Source organism: Periplaneta americana, chromosome 12 (genome assembly GCF_040183065.1).
Source record: "Periplaneta americana isolate PAMFEO1 chromosome 12, P.americana_PAMFEO1_priV1, whole genome shotgun sequence".
Classification (NCBI taxonomy): Eukaryota; Metazoa; Arthropoda; class Insecta; order Blattodea; family Blattidae; genus Periplaneta; species Periplaneta americana.
In genome coordinates this window covers 124,289,741-124,314,551 of record NC_091128.1, presented here as the reverse complement: position 1 = coordinate 124,314,551, position 24,811 = coordinate 124,289,741, and the positions used below count along the sequence as shown (strand labels likewise).

At 35.0% G+C, this 24,811-nt stretch overlaps 1 protein-coding gene across 2 annotated transcripts in view; it reads left to right on the top strand.

Moving 5' to 3' along the window:
- Positions 1-24,811, top strand: part of LOC138710869 (mannose-P-dolichol utilization defect 1 protein homolog) — a 524,941-nt gene that overhangs the window by 373,556 nt on the left and 126,574 nt on the right. The window contains exon 7 of one of the 2 annotated variants that reach the window (XR_011335319.1): positions 17,337-17,527. The gene's annotated coding sequence lies outside the window, so the exon portion shown is untranslated. Of the gene's footprint in view, positions 1-17,336; positions 17,718-24,811 lie in introns of those variants that run through there. The other variant, XR_011335318.1, reaches the window with a different exon arrangement.

Below are 24,811 nucleotides of genomic sequence, written 5' to 3'. Positions count from 1 at the left end.
AATAAAGGAAGAGTCAGGGAGAGGAAAAAAGAGAGAGAGCAAGAGAAAATAGGAAGATAGTATTCATGTCAGAAAATGGATAGAACAACAGATGGACTGAAACATAAATAATAGATGATCTGATGCAGTGGCGGCTCCTCCATATTTCTTAAGAGGAGGAAAGAAGTTAACAGCACAGAATGACAACTTCTTAAATGAAACATGCTACAAATTAGCCTAAATGCATACATGTAAGACCAGATACTAGTTCGGTTGGCCTTCCTTTTGTATAGCAATAATCTGTTCTTGTAAGCTGAGTTTCCTAAATTGTCCAAAATATAATATGTTTTCACTTCCATTCATTGTTGAATAATTGCACAAATTAACAATTACAAGGAAATTCACAACCTCGCAGCATTTTTCGCGCACAATACAGCATCACACGTGTTGGAAGAGACCAGCTACTAACACGTAACCGAAACCGTTTTACGGAAATGTGAATGGGAAATAATCTGAGAGGAAAGCGAGAACACTGCACCTACGCACGTGGTCTGTGTTGCCACATGTACCTACATTTTACAAGTTCAGTATCACATGATTTTGAAGAATGTCAGTTCTTGTAAAATCATACTACCATTGTTCAAAACTGCCGGTGCCCGATTAATTTTTTATGTTAAAAATAATGTAGTTTGGAGTACTTTCAATTTCAAATATATTTGTACAAAAACTGACAACTTGGCTGTTGCCCTGTCTAGTAGACAATGAATGGAAGTGAATTTCAGGGGCCAAAAAGATCTGCGAGTCCACACCTGTGGAGTAACGGTTAGCGCGTCTGGCCGCGAAACCAGGTGGCCCGGGTTCGATTCCCGGTCGGGGCAAGTTACCTGGTTGAGATTTTTTCCGGGGTTTTCCCTCAACCGAATATGAGCAAATGCTGGGTAACTTTCGGTGCTGGACCCCGGACTCATTTCACCGGCATTATCACCTTCATCTCATTCAGACGCTAAATAACCTAAGATGTTGATAAAGCGTCGTAAAATAACCTACTAAAATAAAAAAAAAAGATCTGCGATAATAACGTAGAACTACTTCCTCTTTATTTTATATAAACCCGACTTTAACTTTCAAATATCCTCGAAAATTTCAAACCATGAATAGTAGCTTATATAAAGTGCAATGAATAATACCTATATTTTGATTTATAATTAAAAAAAATATATATATGATGTCTTTCATAGCTTTGCGTTAAAACTGTTTTTATTGTGTCTCCTTCTAGATGTGTTATAGTCTGGTTGAATGCAACATCGCATGATTGCTGCACGACCAGTCGGTTTCTTCTGCTACACGTTTCCCGCCCATGCACTGATTCAGAGGAGGATCTCCTCCCTAACCGTTCATTCACTTGCTTTAAAACTCTGCTTCTTTCTCTTGCCGCTAGTGCGCTGTTGTCTATGTGTGTTAACTGCAGTAAAGGAGGAAAGGATTGTCTTTCCTCCACACAAACAATCTCGCATTTTTCTCACAGTTTTTTAGCAGCATATGAGCGCACGTCGTTTAAAATTCGATCAACCGAGGTTTTCTGATAGCTGTGAACTTAAAAATTATCGAATCTTCCTCTAATTTCAAGGCACATATTTTATTTTGTGTTTACTTTCAAAAGAAGAAAAATGTGAGGAGGACGTTTCTCCCTTCCTTCCCCCGAGGAACCGCCACTGATCTGATGGATATAATAGTGACGTAAGTAGATGTGGTAAATAGGTGAAAATATAGATGGTTAGTTGAAACAAGAATGATACTGGCAACATTAGATGGAGCGGCCTTAACCAGCCTCATAAAAATTCTTTCCTCATCATTAACATAATGCAGGTTAATACTCGTTTGCTGGTATATATGATCTTCATTCATATTCCGGGAACATATGCAAGAAAATTTTTCTTTCATGTCTTGATATTAGTGTCTGTCAGCTTTGAGGTAGAGAGGACAAATGCTACCAATGGAGAAGATGACATTGTTTCATGTCTTCTGTGTGGGTGTTTCATTATTCAGTTAAATCAACCGTAATAATTTATTTATTTATTTGCTTATATTTAATGTGTTGTACAACAGCCAGTGACCAATTACAGTTCAGCACAAAGACAATATAACAAAAACATTAACAATGATATAAATTATAATAAAAGTACAATGGAATATTTATTAAAATAATGGCAATTAAATAAGATGATACAATAATTGCAAATGAAAGAATGGAATGATGTGAACCAAGAATGGAATCATATAAATAGTATTACAAAGATATACAAGGTGACGAGAATATTATAATACATATCTAAACAAAAGGTATAAATTAATGATAACTGGCATAAAACTCGAAAAATGTATACTACATATTAAATGGATACAAGTTCAGACCATGCAAATTAGCATATCTTATATATCTGCAGACCGGAGAGAGAGATTTAGAATTTCTATTATAAAAATTTAATAGACGCATAGGAGTAGAAAAAGAATAAGTTATAGATCTAATTAGACCAAGCATTCTTAATGAATGGGTATAAATATATTGCATATGATCATGGAAATATAGTTTAGAATCAAGTGAGACACCCAGATCCCTAACACAAAGTTTCTTAGTAATTATGACATTACTAAGAGAATAATTAAATTTTAAGAAAGTATTTTTCCGTGAGAAGGAAATGACAAAAGTTTTGGATTGATTAATTTTCATTCCATTTTCAACAGACCATCGTAAAATTGAATTAAAATCATTTCGTAGAATTTGACAATCAGCCAAACTATTAATTTTACGAAAGATTTTGAGGTCATTCGCAAGTAAAAAGCAGCTAGAACTTATTATTTTATTTATGTCATTTATAAATAATAAAAATAAGAGAGGTCCCAACGTAGATCCTTGAGGAACTCCACATACTATTAAATGGAACCGAGAGGGGAGTAGTAGTAGTAGTAGTAGTAGTAATAATAATAATAATAATAATAATAATAATAATAATAATAATAATAAACAATCTTTTATGTGAATTATACTAATGGGATTATTATACCAGGTTTTCATTGCAAAACTGCCCACTATATTATAAATAACTGCTGGTATGCTACAGTTAAAATGGCGGGCCTCTGAGCCGCTTCGTTCTCCTTGTGTAGAAAGAAGTCTGTTTTGGAAGGTCAAAATGACCATTTTTTAAATTTTGCCGGCCTTTCTCGTCCAAACGCGCGGGAATAGAGAGTTTTCCTTTATACTGAAGATAGAGTTCGACGAGATGTATTCAACGCACGCATCGGCTTTGTTCCAACTATACGTACTGCGGAGTTATGGCGGAATGTCTCGAAAATCAGAAAGTGTTCGCGATTGCCATTTTGATGCTATCGTGTAAGAAGTAAGTCAAGGGGGAATACAGGACCGCATCCCATTCCTCGGTATGGCCATTATTTCCGGAATTAGAGACTCAAATATTTTAGGTACCCAAAAATTGGGGCTAGAAAAAAGTGCGACGGATTTGCTGGATTTTTGCGGTGATTACTAGGGAAGATGCGGGAATGCTACAGTTAATAAAGCGGGCCTCTGAGCCGCTTCGTTTTCCTTGTGTAGAAAAAGTCTGTTTTGGAAGGTCAAAATGACCATTTTTTTTAATTTTGCCGGCCTCTCCCGTCCAAACGCGCAGGGATAGAGAGTTGTCCTTTATACCGATGATAGAGTTCGACGAGGTGTATTCAACGCACTCATCGGCTTCGTTCGAACTATACGTACTACAGAGTTATGGCGGCTAGAATGTCGGCGGATTAGTGGTTACCCTTTCTCTTTTTTTCTCGAAAATCAGAAAGAGTTCGCGATTGCCATTTTGAAGCTATCGTGTAAGAAGTAAGTCAAGGTGGAATACAGGGCCGCATCCCGTTCCTCGATATGGCCATTATTTCCGGAATTAGAGACTCAAATATTTTAGGTAGCCAAAATTGGGGTTAGAAAAAAGTGCGACGGATTTGCTGGATTTTTGCGGTGATTACTAGGAAAGATGCGGGGATGCTACAGTTAAAAGGGCGGGCCACTGAGCCTATTCGTTCTACTTGTGTATAAAAAAGTAAGGGAACTGTGCCTAATATCGCACCCATTTTGAAAAAGTAGTATTTCAAGTATTAATATATTACATAAATTTGAAATAAATACGGATTCTTAATACGGGTTTATTATACTTATATCAGTGAGGTCAAATTTAAAAATTACTTTTATTTTCCATTTGTTTTTCGAGTACAAAAGAAAAATTGCAAAAACGGTGTTAGGAGAAATAGTGCTCCTAATATCGCACCCCTCATTTTGTGAAAAATACATAGGACAAATGTTAAGTTTATTATCTAGAAACAAATTTTATTACATGTTTATTATATATCTGTTGTTGGTTTAACGTACCAAAGGTCCCGGGTTCGATACCCGGCCCCGGAACAATTTTTCCTTCGAAATTATTCAAATAACTTTACAGGGAGTTATACCTAAAAGCTTGATTTGCAAGGTATAGAATGTTTGTTAATTAAACATAATCTAGATATTTAGAGAACTAAATCTAACCTACAAAACAATAACACAATGAAACTTTTGTAGTCATCATCCCCAGTACATACTTCATGGTACCAAATTCCACATTTAGTGCATACGATCCATTTTTCTCCCCTTTCTTCAAAAGAAAACTTCGCGTTGCAATATGGACATTCTGTATCATTTTCGCTATCTTCATCATCAATGGAGATGTATACTGGCTCATCCAACTCTTCGTCTTCTGAATCTGAAGATACCTGACTTTGTTTTTTCTGTCTCTTCCTCTGAGTAGGTACTTTGTCAGTCTGCATCTTTTGAACGCTTTTTCGTTCATATGTCTCCTTATCTGTGAGTAATTTCCTCTTAAAATCATCAGCCAATTCGTTTTTATATTGTGAAGTTTTTAGTAGAACAGCAGGACCACTTTTACGTCCTCTATCAGTTGGACTTTTTGTTGTAAGTTATTTTAGGAATTGGTGAAATGTCAGGAGGTGTAACAAAAGATAGAGTTTGCCTCTCTTATTCACGATTGCCATTATGATGCTATCGTGTAAGAAGTAAGTCAAGGGGGAATACAGGGCCTCATCCCGTTTCTCGGTATGGCCATTATTTCCGGAAATATTTTGGGTACCCAAAATTTGGGGCTAGAAAAGAGTGCGACGGATTTGCTGGATTTTTGCGGTGATTTCTAGGGAAGATGTGGGGATGCTACAGTTAAAAGGGCGGGCCACTGAGCCTCTTCGTTCTCCTTCTGCAGAAAAAAGTCTGTTTTGGAAGGTCAAAATGACCATTTTTGAAATTTTGCCGGCCTCTCCCGTCCAAACGCGCAGGGATAGAGAGTTGTCCTTTATACTCGAGTCCCTACGGCCGAGGCTGCGCAGAAGTTTAGAGTAGGGACAAATTGAAGCTTTTGTCTGATGCCATGTTTTGTGAGAAGCACCGGCTAGCAGACGGCTGCACTGTACAATGCTTAATGTTTAATATATATGTTTGGTGTCTCTTATAAATCAATCTGAAGCTTAGTTACCGCTAGTTTGACATGAAACGAAAGAAAACTGTAACAATTTGAAACCGTAACTAAAGATGTTGTATAGTTATTTGACAACATATAGAGGGAACAGAAATACAAATGGATATTGTAGTAATAATTCAGATGAAAAGAAAATTATTAGTATTAACTATTATTAACAAAACACGGCCTGTGTAAGACTCTAAACTCCGAATGCTTTATAGAAACAATCATTCGTGCTCCCAAAATATGGCGTCGTGCGAACCTGCGCGAGAGGTTTCAAATTTGTACACGACACCAGCGCCAATTGTGTGTCTAGATATATAACTACAACGTCTTTGTTTATACTGAAGATTGAGTTCGACGAGCCGTATTCAACGCACTCATCGGTTTTGTTCTAGCTATACGTACTGCAGAGTTATGGTGGCTAGAATGTCGGCGGAATAGTGGTTTACCTTCCCCTTTTTTCTCGAAAATCAGAAAGTGTTCGCGATTGCCATTTTGATGCTATCGTGTAAGAAGTAAGTCAAGGGGGAATACAGGGCCGCATCCCTTCCTCGGTATGGCCATTATTTCCGGAATTAGAGACTCAAATATTTTAGGTACACTGGCTCGCAAAACTTTTGTCCGATATACTGTAGAGTTTTCCTCTTTCTTAAGTTGGTATTTGTACTTACCCCAGTTGGCAGGTTATCTCCTTGCACGTAACCAACCATGACCACCCCACCTCACAACTAGAAGGTTGACGACACGTAAGCTAGTTGATTCTACATAAACTGAAAGAGAATCCTAGTGTCATAGGTGAATAAAGATGACATATTGTAGATCCTCCTCTAGCCACAGTTCTCTGCGTTATGATGCGCGAATAGTTTATTTTCTTTGGCTGTTTTCATAGAACTAACACTATGTCAATTACATTAATTAAAGCTGGCACAAAGAATCGACAGATTAATATTCTAAAAAAAATGGTGTAAATAATTTTGTTAAACAAATTTTTATGGGTATGTCTATAATTTAAACCTTAATTGTCAATTGTATCCCGTGGGATACGTAGTTTAATTTATATTTTGCATAAATAAAAAATAAATAATAATAATAATAGTAATAATAATAATAATAATGTTTTATTTTCGCTGGCAGAGTTAAGGCCATAAGGCCTTCTCTTCCACTCAACCAGCCTTAATCAATACAATATATATTTATATCATAAATATTAACACTACACTTAAAAGGTTCTCCAGCAATATTCTTAAGTTTCAACGACTAGTAGACTACATATTTATTTAAATTTAGATAAACCTATAAAGTAAAGTAGTAACTTAATTTAATTCAATCAATTATAATTAATTTAATATTTGCGATAGCTAGTAAAATGGTGAAAATTAATTTAATATAAGCTTACTAGGACTATGTTACAGGGAAAAAAAACAAGAAAAAGAAAAAAATATATATATAATATATTTCTATAATGAGAATATTAATGTAATTGCCATTAGAGGGTTTGTAAATCTATTTAGAGAAATTAATGATAATAATAAGAATGGACGGATGTTAGTTTAATTATAAGTAACAACTATTAATCAGCAATTGATTTGTTAAGTAAGAATTTATGTAATTTTGACCTAAATGAAGTTATTGTCCGATAACTCCTTACATCACTCGGTAGCGAGTTCCAATTTCTAGCAACTGAAACTGTATAAGATGAAGAATATAAAGATGTCTTGTGGTAGGGTATAATGAGTAAATTGTTATGATGAGATCTTGTACTTAGCTGATGAATGCGGATAAATTTTGAAAACGAGAAGCCAAATAGATTGGGGTAGCGGTGCGCAGAATTTGAAATAAGAGAACAAGAGAATGCAGGGCTCGTCGATCGCTTAGCCTTAGCCAAGACAGATTTTGAAAAACGGGGAAACATGATCATACTTACGAATATTACAAATATAACGGACGCACGCATTATGCACACGTTGTAGCCTGCTTCTCAAATTTGCATTTAGGTTACTTAATATAATATCGCAGTAGTCAAAGTGTGGCATCACGAGTGTTTGTACAAGGATTAATTTTAATTTATCGGGAAGAAAGTGCTTCAGTCGCTTTAGGGTTTGCATATTACTCTGATATAGTAACGGAGCAAAAATGTGGATATAACGAACAAAAAATAAACAAGCATATAGAAAATAGCAAATGTCTGTTCTTCCAACACCAAACGAATCAGGGAATACTAAAACGTTCTAAGTCATCCAACCTTTTTTGTTGGAAAACTAAAAAAAAATGTTTGTTTACTTTCAGGGTTTGTTTAAAAATATGAAAAAATTACATTTTAATATATGAACTAAACTTGAGCTAAATCATGACCAAAATCAATTTTTGTTTCTTCTATAGACCTAAAAAAATTCAAATTAGAGTGTCTGACTTAGAACCTTTTAGTTTACTTTCAGAAAAACGAATAATACATTGAAAATTGTTAATGGAATATTTATTTTGTATAAACTGTTTTATGTACGAACAAAATTTATGAGAAAAAAATAAAATTGGGGTGTGTGACTTAGAACCTTTTAGTTTACTTGAGGAAAAATTAATAAGAAATTGAAAAATTGTTAATGGAATATTTATTTTGTCTAAACTAGTTTGTGTACAAACAATAGTGTCAACTAAAGCTCACATTTTAACAAAGTGTACTGGATAGAAACATATTTTAGGCCAATTTTTATTATTTTAATCAACTTCTTGCTCCTACGCGCCGCTATCCACGCCTCCAGTGGGCAAGTTTAACAACTCTTCATAAAAGCCCCTGTACGCTAGAGGTACATATGGCAATAGTGATCTAATGTCTTGTACTGTTTGGGGTTTTATATGTACTTTACCTGTTTCGTACGCTAATCGCACTGGAAAAGATGGTCGAGGGTCACTGTTGTGCAAAAGCTTGTACGTGTTTTCTAATAACCCATCAATGTAGCTTCTTGAGACTATGGTACCTTTAACAGCTGTATCACCATCATAAGTACAATGCATTACAGAACTTATACCAAATTGCACTCTGTTTCTTTTTCTGTACCTGTCGCCCTCTTGTTTCCTCGGATACACATGTTTTCTTGTAAAACTCTTGCCACCAGTCTTTAAAATGTTTAATGTCACATATTTCAACTTCTACTGTAAACTTTCTAGATAAACTTGAAGTTATAATAATTTTGGTCAACTGATGCATGCTGTAAAATCTGTCATGTTTTCTCATGGTCCTTTTGACAATTGCGAAATCCCTATCGCAGGGCAAAAAAGAATGCCCTCTGATAGGATAGAATTGTTCAATTTTCTCAAATCTCTCCGAATCTGTGAAGGCCAAAAATACACTATTAAGAACATGGCTTTTATTCTGGCCTCCACAGTTGTCACAGTAAACATGAACTTCTTTTATATCATTTAGGACAGAGCTAAGTTATTCGAAAACGAGAGAACACACCTCATTACGGCCTTTTTTGCGATGCCTTCATTGTAAATGTACAAAGTTGCATGGGTTTTCTTGATATCATGAATGCAGAATGAGTTGACAGTTAGCTGTCTCAGATAAAAAGTACAGGAATAACTGGCAATGAAATGTTCTGCATATAATCGAATGCAATGGCAAGAACATGATGTTGATCTTTAGATTTGTCAGGACATACCTCAGACTAAAGTCCTGAATAAAACTTTTTTGATTGATTAATTCTCCTTATACATATTTTCTTCATCCATTTTCAATCTCTTACTAACACTGAAATCTTACAAAACAAACTCAGCTGTCACCGTTTCAATTTACCGGGAGAACAGTCTAGCCAATACAAACGAAAAACTTCTGAGTCAGTCTGGCCAATGGAAACAAAATGGTTCTGTGTCACTGACTCAGAACGTTTTTATTTTCTCTACGCAATACAGAACTCTTATATCACCATACAAAGAGACTTGACTTAGAATATTTTTGCATACATAGTTGTATTTACCTTCAAAGAATGACTTCCAGCCATTAAATCAATTTCGTAAAAATAGTGACTTAGAACGTTTTAGTATTCCCTGATTCAAACATGATATTGACTTGTAAACAGTAGACACTGACTGCTGATTTAGAACATGCAAAACATTTCTCCATGTGTATATTTTTATAAATAATAGAACGGAGAAGAAATTAGTGAAAATTTTTAATTTCTTGTAAAATAAAATTATAGTATACCACTCATAAACTTCATTATTTCATTTATTTGCACTCCAGCTGGGTTTATGACATTTATTTGAAAACTGAATTTTCATCAATTTAACTGTTAATGAAGAAACATTTTTGTAGTGAAGAATGGTAGCTAATAAATGAAATACTGCTTTCCTTTTTAATTTGTTTTGATTAATGTAATCAATAGCCACTCCAGTTACCATGATATCGTATAATGTTGTCCATTCTTCTCCTCATGGAAGTTACCAACTACATCATCCCAAGCATTCTGTAGTTTGTTGTGACGTTTGTGGTCTTGTGTTGTCCACGATATCATTCACCGTGCTCTGAACTTCGGCCCAAACATTTTCCAACGGATTGAGATCAAGACTTTCTGGAACCAAAGGGACGAGTGAAATATCACCTTCATGAATCTGAAACCATCTCTGACACAACAAAGATGTGTGGATGGAGGAATTGTCCTGTTGGAAAAATATAATTCCATCAGGTGTTGCAGCATCTTTTCATCTGAAAATATCACATTTTCCCACGGATAGGGTAACTTAGTCGGAATCGAGTCAGTGGTTGAATCGGGTCAGTTTCAGGTATTTCTTTCCCACGGCAAGTATAAATGTTTTCTATCATGTGTTGCCATGTGTTGCCATCAGTAGAGCTTCTTCTATGTGTTTGGCGCCAAAGCTTGTGGTTAATGTTTGTGTTAAAGCTGTGAATAATAGAGGAAAGAAGACTTGTAAAAGGTAAGAGCTATTTGTAGTTTGTATTTTAAATTATCGTTTTTAAGGGTTTCGTTATTGTGCAATGAACATAGTTCAGAATTTCCCTGAATTGTTCATAGAATCAAGTGCATTTCTTATAGCATAGGTTATGGCATTGAGGATGCTGTAAAGGTTACGCCAGTAGTACCAACCTATGGTTTCTAATGTCACTACATTTCGGGTGAATAGGGTCACACAATTACGGGTAAATGGGGTCAATGTCTGTACATGGACTTTAAGTCCATTTATTCATATATTTGTCTCAGATGCCTAGTAATATAAACAATACATCTCGTGCATGGACTGAAGTCCAAATGCAGAAAGCCATTAAGGCATTTCAAGAGGGGCGGAGTCAACGCCATGCAGCCGATCTGTATGGAGTTCCGCATTCATGCCTACAGCGCCGTCCGCAAAGCGGTGAAGATAGGCCGTTAAAAAATGAAGGTGGTCAAAAACGTTGAATCAGGAACAAGAAAAGGACCTGTAGATTCTGTTCCGTGAAATATAGTGATTCTCGCTCAGAGAAACTTGGAGACTGGATTCAATGCATGGGAGGCGGAAGAGAATGGTACCACGAACATTGTGTTGGGGCCAAGAGAAAGAAGAAGTTCATTTATGGCAAATGCAGATTGAATTATTAAAATTTGGAACTTATTTCTTGTTTTTGGTGTCCCAAAAGAGCATTATAAGAGTGACCCTATTCGCCCTAATGGTTGACCCGATTTAGCCTAACTTGGTAGGGTGAAGAGGGTCATGCAGTAGAGTGAAATGAACATATACCGTTTATAGGTTTTTTGTTATTATTGAATTTAACATTAATGTGATTTGTTGCTTAAAGACTAATCTAAACTTTGGTATATTTTATGTTTAATAAATACTAAGTTGTTAAGCGTCATCTTGATTTTTGTAATTTTTGACCCTACTCCGACTAAGTTACCCTATTCATAATATTCTTGGCAAAATGCGATGCGATCTATTCTGTGATCTTCCTTTAGTATATCCTTAATAGCTGCCCTCCTTGGCTTTGTATCAGCTAGTGCCTTAACTGTGTCTCTCGATCCTGGGAAGTTAGCACGAGCACGCAGGATTTTAGCAGTGCTGAATGGTTGTTGTCTGACTGCAGCAATTAGTGCAGCGTCTTGTTCTGGAGTAGAAATGCGTGGTCGTCCGCCCCCTGGTTTTCTTGTTAAATAAGCTCGTTCTTGACATTGTTTCCACCAACGGGATGCTGTTCTTGGGTGCACTCCGTAGCTTTCTCCAGCACTAGCAGCGCTCATTCCTCCCTCTTCAATAAGCGCTATCACCTTTGCTTTAGTATCCATTATTACAAACTGATGTTATATTGTGATCCAACATGGTATTTATACGTGCAGGAAAGATGAAAAATTATCCTGGAATGTTCTATAATACTCAAGAAAAATAAACATGTTTTAAACATCTCGGTGCAAAATTGATTCAATGTTTTTATTTCTGTAGGTTACATATACCGTTATTGCTCTAAAATGTTTTTGGTTCGATTAGCTCGGTATATCGATGGCTGAGAACCAGACTGTTCTAAGTCTAACTTTTTATAAGAAAGAAATGTGTATTTTATTGTGTTCCAGTTCGTGTCTGTATACATGAATCGAACAAAATTGTAAATATTCCTCTCCATAAAGTTGCTATGAAGCTATTCCAAATTGTTTCATGAAGCTTAAAATGTCAGGAAATAAAATAACTCTCCTGAAAAAAAAATAGTAAAATGGACTTGGAACAGTCTGGTTCTGGGCCATCGATATACCTGGAACTCAGAGTTCGAATACCTCCCTCCTCAGGATATATGGAGTGGGATATTGCCAACATAACGTCTCACAGAGTTCACGTTCACGTTATTTCATAGGACAAAAGTTTAGCGAGCCAGTGCACATTTGTACATTCGTACGGTTCTCCATTCATACAATAGAACTCTATTCTTTCGTACGTTGGGATTCTGTCAATTACAATCACAATCTTGTCATTCATATTCTTGTCCATACGTTCGAAAACATATCAATCACACATTCGTTATTGTGAATTCTTATGTTTGTACGCTTCTCATCCGTACATTAGTACACTTGTACATTAGTATATACGTACACTAGTGTATTCGTACATTTTGATACTCGCTCATTTGTACATTTATATACTTTTCCATTGTACACATGTACATTAATATATTCGTACAATTGTCCATTCCTACATTTTTCATTAGGATATTCGTATAATTGTGCATTCGTACATTCGAACACTGTAACTCTTACACTTGTACATACGTATAATCATACACTACACTTGCACTTTAGTATAATTGCACAATTGTCCATTCGCACATTAGTACAATTTTGCACGTATACAATCGTACACATTTGCATTTGTACTTTCGTACATTCACCAAATTGCCCATTCGTCTGTTCGTACACTTGTTCTTTGGTACAGGCGTACACTTCTTCATTCGTACCTACATAGTCTTGTAAATTCGTACATTTGTAATCCTATCCATTCGTACCTTCGTAATCTTCTCTCCGAGGATTCTTTATACGTTTTCGACATTCGTACGAATTCGAAATTACTAATTTGATACGAATTCGTATAATGGCACGAATTTGAAAACACGTACGGGTCCGAAAATCTGTACGTGTTCATAAATTCGTACGGATGCAAATAAGATTTAGTATTCTTAAGTTAGTACGAATTACGAAATTAGTAGACTCGTACCAATTCGAAGACTTACGAAACCAAATACAAATCTTCGGAAATTCGTACGTATTCGAAAATTACTACAATCGTACGAATTAAAAAATCGTGGAAATTCGAACATTTACACAAAACTAGTACATATTGGAAATTCGTACGAATTGTGTTAACGATCCATAAAATAAAATTCGTACGAATTTTAAATTACTTCAATAGTACGAACGCCAAAAATTCGTACAAATTCAATAACTCGTACAAAACCGTGAAACTAGTATGTGTTCGGAAATTGAGACGAATTCAAATATTCAGATTTTAAAATTAATTTGAATTCGAATGTTAGTAGGATCGTACGATTTCGAGTACTTACGAATCCAAACAGTTGTCAGTATTCGACAATTCGTACGTATCATATTAGTGAAATCGTACGAATGGGGAAAATCGTAAAAACTACAAAAATTACGAAATAGAAAATTCGTACGTTTTAGAATTTCATACGAATTCGGTTATTCATCAGTATTAGCAAATTCGTATGAATTCAAAATTTGTAGAATAGTACGAATGCTTAAAATTCGTATAAATTAAAAATCGTGCTAATCCAAAAATTGTGCCTAATCAAAAATCCATAATAATTGGAAAATTCGAACTAAGAAAATTCGTACAAGTTTGAAAATTCGCACGCGTTAGAAAATTTGTACTAATTCGAAAATTCGTGTTAAGAAGCTGTTGTTTATACGAAAAATTCGTGCGTGTACGGAAAATTGGTACGAATCCGAATATTTGATATTGGAATATTCGCACGAATTCGAAAATTAGTATATTGGTGCGAATTCGTGTACATAGGAATCACACACGTGGAGTAACGCTTAGCGCGTCAACCTAAGCTGTTGATAAAGCGGCGTAAAATAACTACTAAAGAAACTTAGGAATCCAAATACGAAACAAAATATTCGAAAATTCGTACGTATCCTTTTACTGAAATCGAAAATTATATATATATATATATATATAAAATAAGATAAAATGAAATAAATTCAATTAAAATAAGTTAAAATTAGATTAATTAAATTAAATTAAATTAAATTAAATTGAAATGAATTAAAGTAAAATAATTTCCAATAAATTAAATTATAGGAAACTAAAAATAAATCAAATTAAAATTAAATAAAATGAGATAAATTAAAATAAATTAAATTAAATTAAAATAAATGATAATGAAATAAAGTTAAACAAATTAAATTAAAATAAAGTAATGGAAGTAAAATTAAAAAGAATATATATATATATAATATAAATTAATATAAATTAAATTGTATTAAATTGAGATAGATTAAATTAAAATAATTTAATTAAATCAAATTATATAAATGAAAATAAAATAAATTTAAACATATTAAATTAAAATATAGTAAATGAAATAAAATGATATATATTAAATTAAAAGAGAATACATTTAATTAAAATGAAATAAATTGATATAGAATAAATTAAAGTAAAAGTAACCGATATAAATTAAATTAAAATAAAGTACATAAAAATAAATCAAATTAAAATAAAAATAAATTAAGTTACAATACATTAAATTAAATTGAATTAGAATAAAATAAATTAAATTGAGATAAAATTAGTTAAATTGACTGGAATTTATTTAAAATGCATTAAATTAAATCAAATAAAAATTAAATAAATTTGAAAAAATTAAATTAAAATTAAATCAATGAAATATTATAAAAGAAATAAAAAATTGAAATAAATTAAATTATATTAAATTTTAAGAAATAAAATGAAATGTAACTAAATAAAGTAAATTTGCTTTAAATTAAATTAAAATAAAAGTAACTGATATAAATGAAATTAAAATAAAGTACATAAGAATAAATCAAATTAAAATAAAAATAAATTAAGTTACAATAAATTAAATTAAATTGAATTAGAATAAAATAAATTAAATTATGATAAAATTAGTTAAATTGAATGGAATTTATTTAAAATGCATTAAATTAAATCAAAGTAAGAGGAATTAAAATAAATAAAAATAAATAAAATAAATCAAATAAAAATTAATTAATTGAAAAAATTAAAGTAAAATTAAGTAAATGAAATATTATAAAAGAAATAAAAAATTGAAATAAATTAAATTATATTAAATTGTAATAAAATGAAATGTAACTAAATAAAGTAAATTGATTTAAATTAAATTAGAAAAAGTGAAAAAATATTTTAATAAATAATGATCTCCAATTTATTAATGGACCCGGTAATACAGGGGTTTCCTCCTGTAGCTCTGGTTCCCATGTGGTATCCATATAAATTTCCATCATTTCATGAGTGTATTGTGTACGATCTTCCTAGGCAACATCACTGACAGTGAATTGATCTATAGAACTGGTTTCATATGGGTGAATGACAAAGAGCCAAGTAGCAGCCATTGGTAACAAAAAATCGTCAGAAACATAGCTATTTTTTACTTGTGCAAGATCATACATATTTTGTAATAGAACATTCTCCAGGTCAAGCCGATTCTCTTTGAGTAAACTAAAGTTTTTAATTTTCTCTCAGATTCTACCATATGGTTAATTCCATGTGTGACTCACACGACACTTGTCACACTTCAAGGAACTAAAACTGAAGTACAGAAATTATTTATCATTGAAATTTCATTTTAAGGTCTTACACTATTCATCAAAGAGTGCGCTTTTTGCCCATATGTATAATGATAGTTAATATTGTATAATAGTATGAAAGACATTAGAGAAAAAAAACTGATTGTGATTTACGCTACATTAAAAAGACAGATAATGCTGCACCAACAGCACTACTGTGAAACTGTGCTCTACTACTATAATTACATGAATGTTGATGTAATATCTCTTAAGGTACAAGCACAGTCTACTATATACAGTCGCGAAGCTTGAGGTGATTTTTTGCAAATCTCGTGATAAAGCGCTCCAAGCGGTTAGCAACTAGAAACAATAGACTGTCCACGGTCGACTTTGGGCTGAATCGTATTTCCATCGAGTGCTAGCTCGTTGCATATTTCACATTGATGCTTGTGAAATGTTCGTTATAGGTTGTAATGAAAATGCTAATGGCTAAAATACAATAATTGCAATAATAATATTTTACTAGAGACGTAGAAAAATTAAGTTTGTTTTAATGAAATTTATTTTATTTTCAATTCTGGTAGGATTATTATTGCTTAGGCCTACTTTTTTTCAAAGGATATGTTTTTAATTATAGCTGTTAATTTTGTTGTTATTTTTATTGTTACTTTATTAGAGACGTAGAAAAAGTCTGTTACAATAAAATTTATTAATCACGTTTTATTTCTAATTCTGGTGTGATTATTATTGCTTAACCTCAACTACGTAAGCCTACACTACAAGTACCGGTACACGTACATAAGTTAATCCATTAATTCATATTTCCATTATTATTGTTGTAAAGGGAAATGCAAATTAATATTTATTGGTTTCATAGTTAATTATCGCTATAATCTTGAATGAGTGAAGCGATTATAGTAAATTTCAGTTCGTTTTGCACAAACAAAAATAATATTAACCTATTTCTTGCAGATATCTTCGAGTTTATGGTGGAATTTAATATACTGCATTAAAATAATAAATTAACTATATGCATTTAATATTTCAATAATGGAAGGAGGGTGTTAATTTTTCCAAAAGAACACAACGAAAGTGTAACATATTTTGTCGGCTGCTAGGAGAGAGATCTGCGATGACGAGGCGATAGTAGCGATCCTAGTGGTGGGCAACTATCCATGTTTGCATTTTTACTACATATTGAGCTTCGCGACTGTATATAGTAGACTGTGGTACAAGTCATAGATTGTGTACTCTTGTCCATAACACCTACTCTTCTTGCTTCACCTTCTTCTCCTTCACTTCTCCCATTTCTGCTCCTTTCCTCTTCACTTTTCCATTCTTCATTGCCGTGAATTTTCTTCTCCTTTTCCTGCTTTTTCACTTTGTAGTTCTTAATATTTTCTATATCTTTTCTTCTCCACCTTCCTGACCTCCGCCTTTTTCTTTTCTGTTTCTTCCACCTTCTCTTTCTCCTAATCATGTTCTCTAGAAACACGAAGATACTGCACTTTTCCAGCTGTAACATTGATATTGTTTGCAGGTCGTCTCCTTGGCTAGATGATAGTACATTCTTGGATGTCCCCTGCAGCTCGCAGATTGGCATCAGCATAGCTGCAGCGATGTAGTGTTTGCAGCAACTGTGCCCGGCAGGCATCATACAGCCAGAGTCCTCATCCACATGCCTAGAGTGATAGTGTGAGAATTATGCAGTGACTGGTTTTGCTATACATGGTAATGTATTTTTTTAAGTCATGAACTAATGACTAGTTTTCTCATGCATAGAATTGTATTTTTTTATTTTTTAAATAATAAGTTTTTGTCTGTTAAGTCGATAACCTATCATCGGATCACATTTCTCTTATAATAGACCTAAATAATGGCTCTTCAACAAACCAATTCAGATGAAACGCATTAATTGCACTGTCAATATTTGTACAGATATTTGTTATATATTCAATAAATAGAGGAGAAATAATAATACAATATATAAATCGCATTACGTTTATTTCACTTTCAATAATATTCACAATCCTTATAATTAATAATAACCAATTCCTTAAAACTCTACATCAGTGAAGGGCAAGCGAGCATTACCTCACCCTCGGCATTATGCAACCCTATCTCTCATTTAGTGGTGACTAGCGCCTATGTCTCAGCAGTCATCGTCTTCTTCTTCGGGAAGAATATCATTCACGATTACAAGACCGGAAATATGGAGTAAGATTTTAAGATTTTTTTTATATCAGGAAAATTCGTACGAATTCTGTGTTTATGAAGTAGTACGAATTCGAAAATTTGTACGAATCCAAATACGAAACGAAATAAGTTAAAAGCATTTAATTAAATTTAAGTAAAATTCATTAAAATAAAACAAATCACAAAAAATTAAAATAAATAAAACTTAATTTAATTAGAATAAATTAAAATAAAGTAATAGAAATAAAATTAAAAAATGTTAAAAAATTCCGGGTTCCGGTTCAAAAACTCAGGGTTTCAAAACTCCGGGTTCCAGTTCTAAAACTCCGACTTCCGGTCCCAAAACTCCGGGTTCCGGAACCAAAACCCAGTGTTCCGGTTCCAAAACTCCATTACCGTGTTCCAAACTCCGGGTCCCGGTTCAAAAACTCCGGGTTCAGGTTCCAAAACTCCTGGTGCCTGTTCCAAACTCCGGGTTACGGTTCACAAACTCCGGGCTCCGGTTCCCAAACTCCAGGTACAATTTTCATAACTCCGGGTACCGTTTCCCAAACCCCGGGTACCATTTCCCAAACTCAATGCTCCGGTAAAAAATCCTGGTTCCCACACTTCGGGTTGCGGTTCCATACTGCGGGTTCCGGTTCAAAAACACCTGGTTCCGGTTCCAAAACTCCTGGTACGTGTTCCAAACTCCGGGTTCCGGTTCCCAAAATCTGGGTTCCGGTCACAAACTCCGGGTTCCTGTTCCAAAACTCCGGGTTCAAACAATCCGGTTTCCGGTTCCAAAAATCCGGGTCCCGGGTCGCAATCTCCGTCTACCATTTCCCAAAGTCCGGGCACCGTTTCCCGAACTCCGGGTACCGTTTCCCAAACTCCAGGTTCCGGTTCAAACACTCCGGGTTCCGTTTCCCAAACTCCGGGTTCCGGTTCAAACACTCCGGGTTCCGTTTCCCAAACTCCGGGAACCGTTCCCTACATTCCGGGTTCCAGTTGAGAAATTCCGGTTTCTGGTTCCAAACTCACGGTTCCGCTTCCAAAACTCCGGGTTTCGGTCCCAAAACTCCGGGTTATCGCCAAAAACTACGACTTCCGGTTCCCAAACCCCGGGCTCCGGTTCCCAAACTCCGACTTCCGGTCCCAAACTCCGGGTTTCTGTTCCCAAGCTCCGGTTTCAAAAACTCTGGGTTACAGTTCCAAAAATCCTGGTTCCGGTTCTCAAACTCCGGATACCGTTTCCAAAATTGCGGGTACTGCCTCCCAAACTCCGGGTTCCGGTTCAAAAACTCCGGGTTCCAAAACTTGGGGTTCCGGCACCCAAAGTGGTACCATTTCCACAACTGCGGGTACTATTTCCCAAAATCCGGCTCCGGTTCAAAAACTCCGCGTTCCGGTTCCCAAACTCCGATTACCTTTTCCTTCATTTCGGGTTACGATTGAAAAACTCAGGTTTCCGGTTTCAAACTCCGAGTTCCGTTTCCAAAACTCCGGGTTCTAGTTAAGAATTCCGGGTTGCGGTCCCATAACTCCGGGATCAGGTTCCCAAACTCCCGGTTCTGGTCACAAAACACCGGGTTCCGTTTCTAAACTCCGTGTTCTGGTTCCCAAAATCCGCGTACCATGTGCAAAACACCGGATTCCGGTTGAAATTTCCGGGTTCCGGTTCCAAAACTCTGGGTTCCGGTTTCAAAACTCTCTGCGAGTGACAATCTGAAAATTTTCGAAATTATTAAAAATTTAAAAAATAATAAAAAATAGTATTACTTCGAAAAATTCGTACAGGTTCAAAATTTTCCAAATTTAAAACAAACTCAAAATTTTCAAAATTCCAAAATTTCAAAATTTAAAAGAGAAAAAATTCGTACAAATTAAAAAAATTTTTAAAATCCAAAATTTTCAAAATTTCAATATTTCCAAATTTAAAAAAATAACAAAGTGTACGAAAAAAAAATCGTGCCAATTAAAACAAGTACGAATTCGAAAAAGTCCTACGGGTTGAAAATTTTCCAAAATTAAAACATTAAAAATTTTCAAAATTTTTTAAATTTGAAAATTTAAAAAAATAATAAAAATATTACGAATTAAAAAAATTCGTATGAATTCAAAAAATTTGTACGAATTCGAAAAATCGATCAAAATTTTTCAAAGTTCCCAAATTTTAAAAAATCTTCGGATTCGTACGGATTTTTTTTAATTCGTACGAATTTTTTTATTTCTTTCTACTTAAAAACTCCGGGTTCCGGTTCCAAAAATCCGGGTACTGTTTCCCAAACTCCCGGTACGGTCTCCCAAACTCTGGGTAGTCTCCCAAACTCCGGGTACGGGTTCAAAAACTCCGGATTCTAAAACTCCGGGTTCTGGCACCCAAACTCCGGGTTCCGGCGCCAAAACTCCGGATTACGGTCCAAAACTCCGTGTTCCCGTTCTCAAACTCCGGATTCCTGTTCCCAAACTCCGGGTTCCGCTTGCCAGTCTCCGGGTTCCGGTCCCAAAATCCTGGTTAAAACAACTGGGATTTCCGGTTCCAAATTCGGGGATCCGGTTTCAAAAATTATTCGAATTAATAAATAGTACGAATTCGAAAAATTCGTCGTGTAACGTATCCCAAACTCCGGATTCCTGATCAAAAACTACTGGTTTCTGTTCCAAAACTCCTGGTACGTGTTCCAAACCCCGGGTTCCGTTTCTCAAACTCCGGGTTCCGGTTTTCTAACTTCGGGTTCCATTTACCAAACTCCGGGTTCCGTTCCCAAAATCCGGGATCCTGTTCCCTAACTCCGGGTTCAAAAACTCCGGAATCTGGTTCCGAAAATCCAGGCTCCGGTTCCAAAAATCCGGGTCCGTGTTCCAAACTCCGGGTACCATTTCCCAAACTACCGGTACCGTTTCCCGAACTCTAGGTACCGTTTCCCAAACTCCGTGTACCGTTTCCCAAACTCCGTGTATCATTTCCTATATTCCTGGTTCCGGTTGAAAAACTCCGTGTTCCGTTTCCAAAACTCCTGGTTCCGGTCCCAAAACTCTGGGCTCCTGTTCCCAAACTCCGTGTTCCGTTTCCCAAAATTCGGGTACCGTTTCCCACACTCCGGGTTCCGGTTGAGAAACTACAAGTTCCGGTCCCAAACTGCGGGTACCATTTCCTAAAGTCAGGGATTCGGTACAAAAATTCCGGGTTCTCAAACTGGGGTTCCGGTTCCAAACTCCATGTACCGTTTCCCAAACTCCGGGTTCCGGTCAGAATTTCCTGGTTCCAGTTCCAAAACTCGTAGTACGTGTTCCAAACTCTGGGTTCCGGTTCCCAAACTTCGGGTTCCAAATCCCAAACTCCGTGTTCCGGTCCCAAATTCCGGATTGCTGTTCCCAGACTCCGGGTTCAAAAACTCCGGTTTCTGGTGCCGAAACTCCAGGTTCCGGTTCCAAATTCCGGGTTCCATTTCCCAAATTCCGTGTTCCGTTTGCCACTCTGGGTACCGTTTCCCAAAATCCACGATCCGATTCAAGCACTCCTGGGTCCGGTTCCCAAAGTCAGGGTACCGTTTCTTACATACCGGGTTGCTATTGAAAAACTCCGCGTTCAGTTCCAAACTCCGGGTTCCGTTTCCAAAATTCGGGATCTGATAACCAAACTCCGGGTTCCGGTTCCAAACACCGAGTTCAAAATCTCCGGGTACTGGTTACGAAACTCCAGGTTGTGGTTCTAAAAATCCGGGTTCCGGGTCCCAAACTCCGGGTATCATTTCCCAAATTCCGGGTACCGTTTCCCAAACTCCGGGTACCGTTTCCTAAATTCCGAATATCGTTTTCCAAAATCAGAATTCCGCTTCAAACACGCCTGGTTCCGGTTCCCAATCTCTGGGTAGCTTTCCTATATACCGGCTTCAGGTTGAAAAACTCCGGGTTCAGTTCCAGTTAAAACTTTCAAAATTCCAAAATTTTCAAAATTTAAAAAAATGAATGTTCCTACGAATTAAAAATATTATCAAAATTTCAAAATTTAAAAAAATAAAAACAGTACGAATTAAACAAATTCGCACGAATGAAAAACAATTCGTACGAATTAAAAATCGTACGAATACGAAAAATTTAAAATTTTCAAATTTATTTCAATTTCACAATTTAAAAAATAAGAAAAATAGTACGAATTAAAAAAATTCGTACGAATTCAAAAATTGGTACGATATTCGTACGGTTCTAAAATTTAAGAATTTTTCAAATTCCAAAATTTTGAAAATGAAAAGAAAATTTTAAAAATTCGTAGGAATTCGAAATTTTCCAAAATTAAAAAAATTCGAAAATTTTCAAAATTAAAAAATTAAAAATATTGGTAAGAATTTGAAAAATTAATGAGTTCAAAATTTTCCAAAATTAAAACAAATTCAAAATTTTCAAAATTCCAAAGTTTTGCAATTTACAAAAAATTCGTACGAATTAATTTTTTTTTAATTAAAAAAAATAGTCCGAATTACAAAATCGTACGAATTCGAAAAAATTTGTACGGGTTCAAGATTTTTAAAAATTTCATAATTCCAAAATTTTAAAAATTCAATAACAATAAAAAATCGTACGAATTCGAAATATTCCAAAATTAAAACAAATTAAAAATTCCAAAATTAAAACAATAAAATTTCGTACGAATTTGAAATATTCCAAAATTAAAACAAATTCAAAATTTTCGAAATCCGAAAATTTTTAAATTTAAAAAGTTAAAAAAATTCGTACGAGTTCAAAAAATTCGTACGAGTTTAAAATTATCCAAAATTAAAAAATTCAAAATTTTCAACATGTTTTAAATATGATAATTTAAAAAATAAGTATAGTACGAATTAAAATAGTCGTACGAATTGTAAAACTTGGTACGATTTCTAAAAATTCGTACGTGTTCGGAAAATTCATACGGGTTCGAATTTAAAAAATTTTTTAAATTCCAAAATTTTGAAAATAAAAAAAAATAAAAAAGAATTCGTACGAATTCGAAATTTTCCGAAATTAAAACAAATTCAAAATTTTCAAAATTAAAAAATTAATCCTGGGTTCCATAAGTCAGGGTTCCCGTTCCCAAACACTGGTTTCCGGTTGCCAAACTTCGGGTACCGTTTGCAAAACTCCGGGTTCCGGGTGTGAAACTCCGGTTTCCGGTTCTCAAATTCAGGGTTCCGGTTCTCAAACTACGGGTTCCGGTCCCAATCTCCGGATCAAAAACTCCGGGTTCCGGTTCACAACATCCGGGTACTGGTTACAAAATTCCGGGTATCACTTCCAAAACTCCGGGTTCCGTTTAAAAACTCCGGATCCCGGGCCTTAATACGGGATCCAGTTCCCAAACTCCAGGTTAAAACTCCAGGTCCGGGTCCCAAAACACTGGGATCTAGTTAAATATTTCGGATTCCGGTCCCAGAACTCTGGATTCAGTTTCCAAAACTCCGAGTTCCGGTCCCAAATTCCAGGTTCCTGTTCCCAAACTCCGGGTTCAAAAACACAGGGTTCCGGTTCCAAAACTCAGCGTTACGGTTCCCAATCTACGGGTTCAGGTCCCAAATTTCCGGGTTCCGGTACCCAAACACCGGGTACAATTTCCATAATTCCGGGTACCGTTTCCTGAAATAAAATACGAATTAAGAAAATTCGTACGAATTAAAAAAATGGTACCAATTCGAAAAATTCGTAAGGGTTCAAAAACAAAAATTTTTCAAAATACCAAAATTTATCAAAATTCCAAAATTTTCAACAATTAAAAATAAAAATTTCGTATGCATTCGAAATAATTGTACGGGTTCAAAACTGAAAATTGTTCAAAATTCCAAAATTTTCGAAATTAGAAAAAAATTCATACAAATTCGCAATTTTCAAAAATTAAACCATATTCAAAATTTTCAAAAATCTAAAATTTTTGAAACTGAAATTTAATAATATTCGTACGAATTCAAAAAATTTTTTTAAAATATCTATATTTTTTTACATTTTAAATTTTCTAAATTTGAAAAATTTTCAAAATTTTTGAAGATTTCTAAAAAATTCGTACGAATTCGTAAAATTCGTACGGGTTTGAATTTAAAAAATTTTTCAAAATTGCAAAATTTCATAACTAAAAAAATAAATAAGAATTCGTACGAATTCGAAATTTTCCAAAATTAAAACAAATTCAAAATTTTCAAAATTAAGAAATTATTTCTGCTTTCCAAAACTCCGGGTACTCCGGTTTACGTTAAAAATGTCCGGGTACGCTTTGCCAAACTCCGGGTTCCGGTTATCAAACTCGGGTTCCAGGTCCCAAACTCCGGGTTCCGGTCCCAGCCTCCGGTTCAAAAAATCCGGGTTCCGGTTCACAACCTCCGGGTATGGGTTCAAAAACGCCGGGTTCAGGACCTCAAACTCCGGGTATCGTTTCCAAAACTCCGGGTTTAGGACCCTAAATACGGGTTCCAGTCCCAAACTCCGGGTCCCAGATCTCCGAGATCTAGTTAAAAATTCCGGGTTCCGGTCCCAAAACTCCGGATTCAGTTTCCAAAACTCTGCGTTCCGGTCCCAAGCTCCGGGTCCTGTTCCCAAACTCCGGGTTTAAAAACTCCGGGTCCGGTGCCAAAACTAAGGGTTCCGGTTACAAAACTCATTGTTCTTGTTGCCAAACTCCGGGTTCGGGTCTCAAATTTCCGGGTTCTGGTTCCGCAACTTCGGGTATAATTTCTGTAATTCCGGTAACCGTTTCCTCAAATAAAGAACATTTTAAGAAAATTCGTACGAATTCGAAAAAATTGGTAAGGGTTCTAAACTCAAATTTGTTCAAAATTCCAAAATTATCAATATTCCGAAATTTTCAAAAATTAA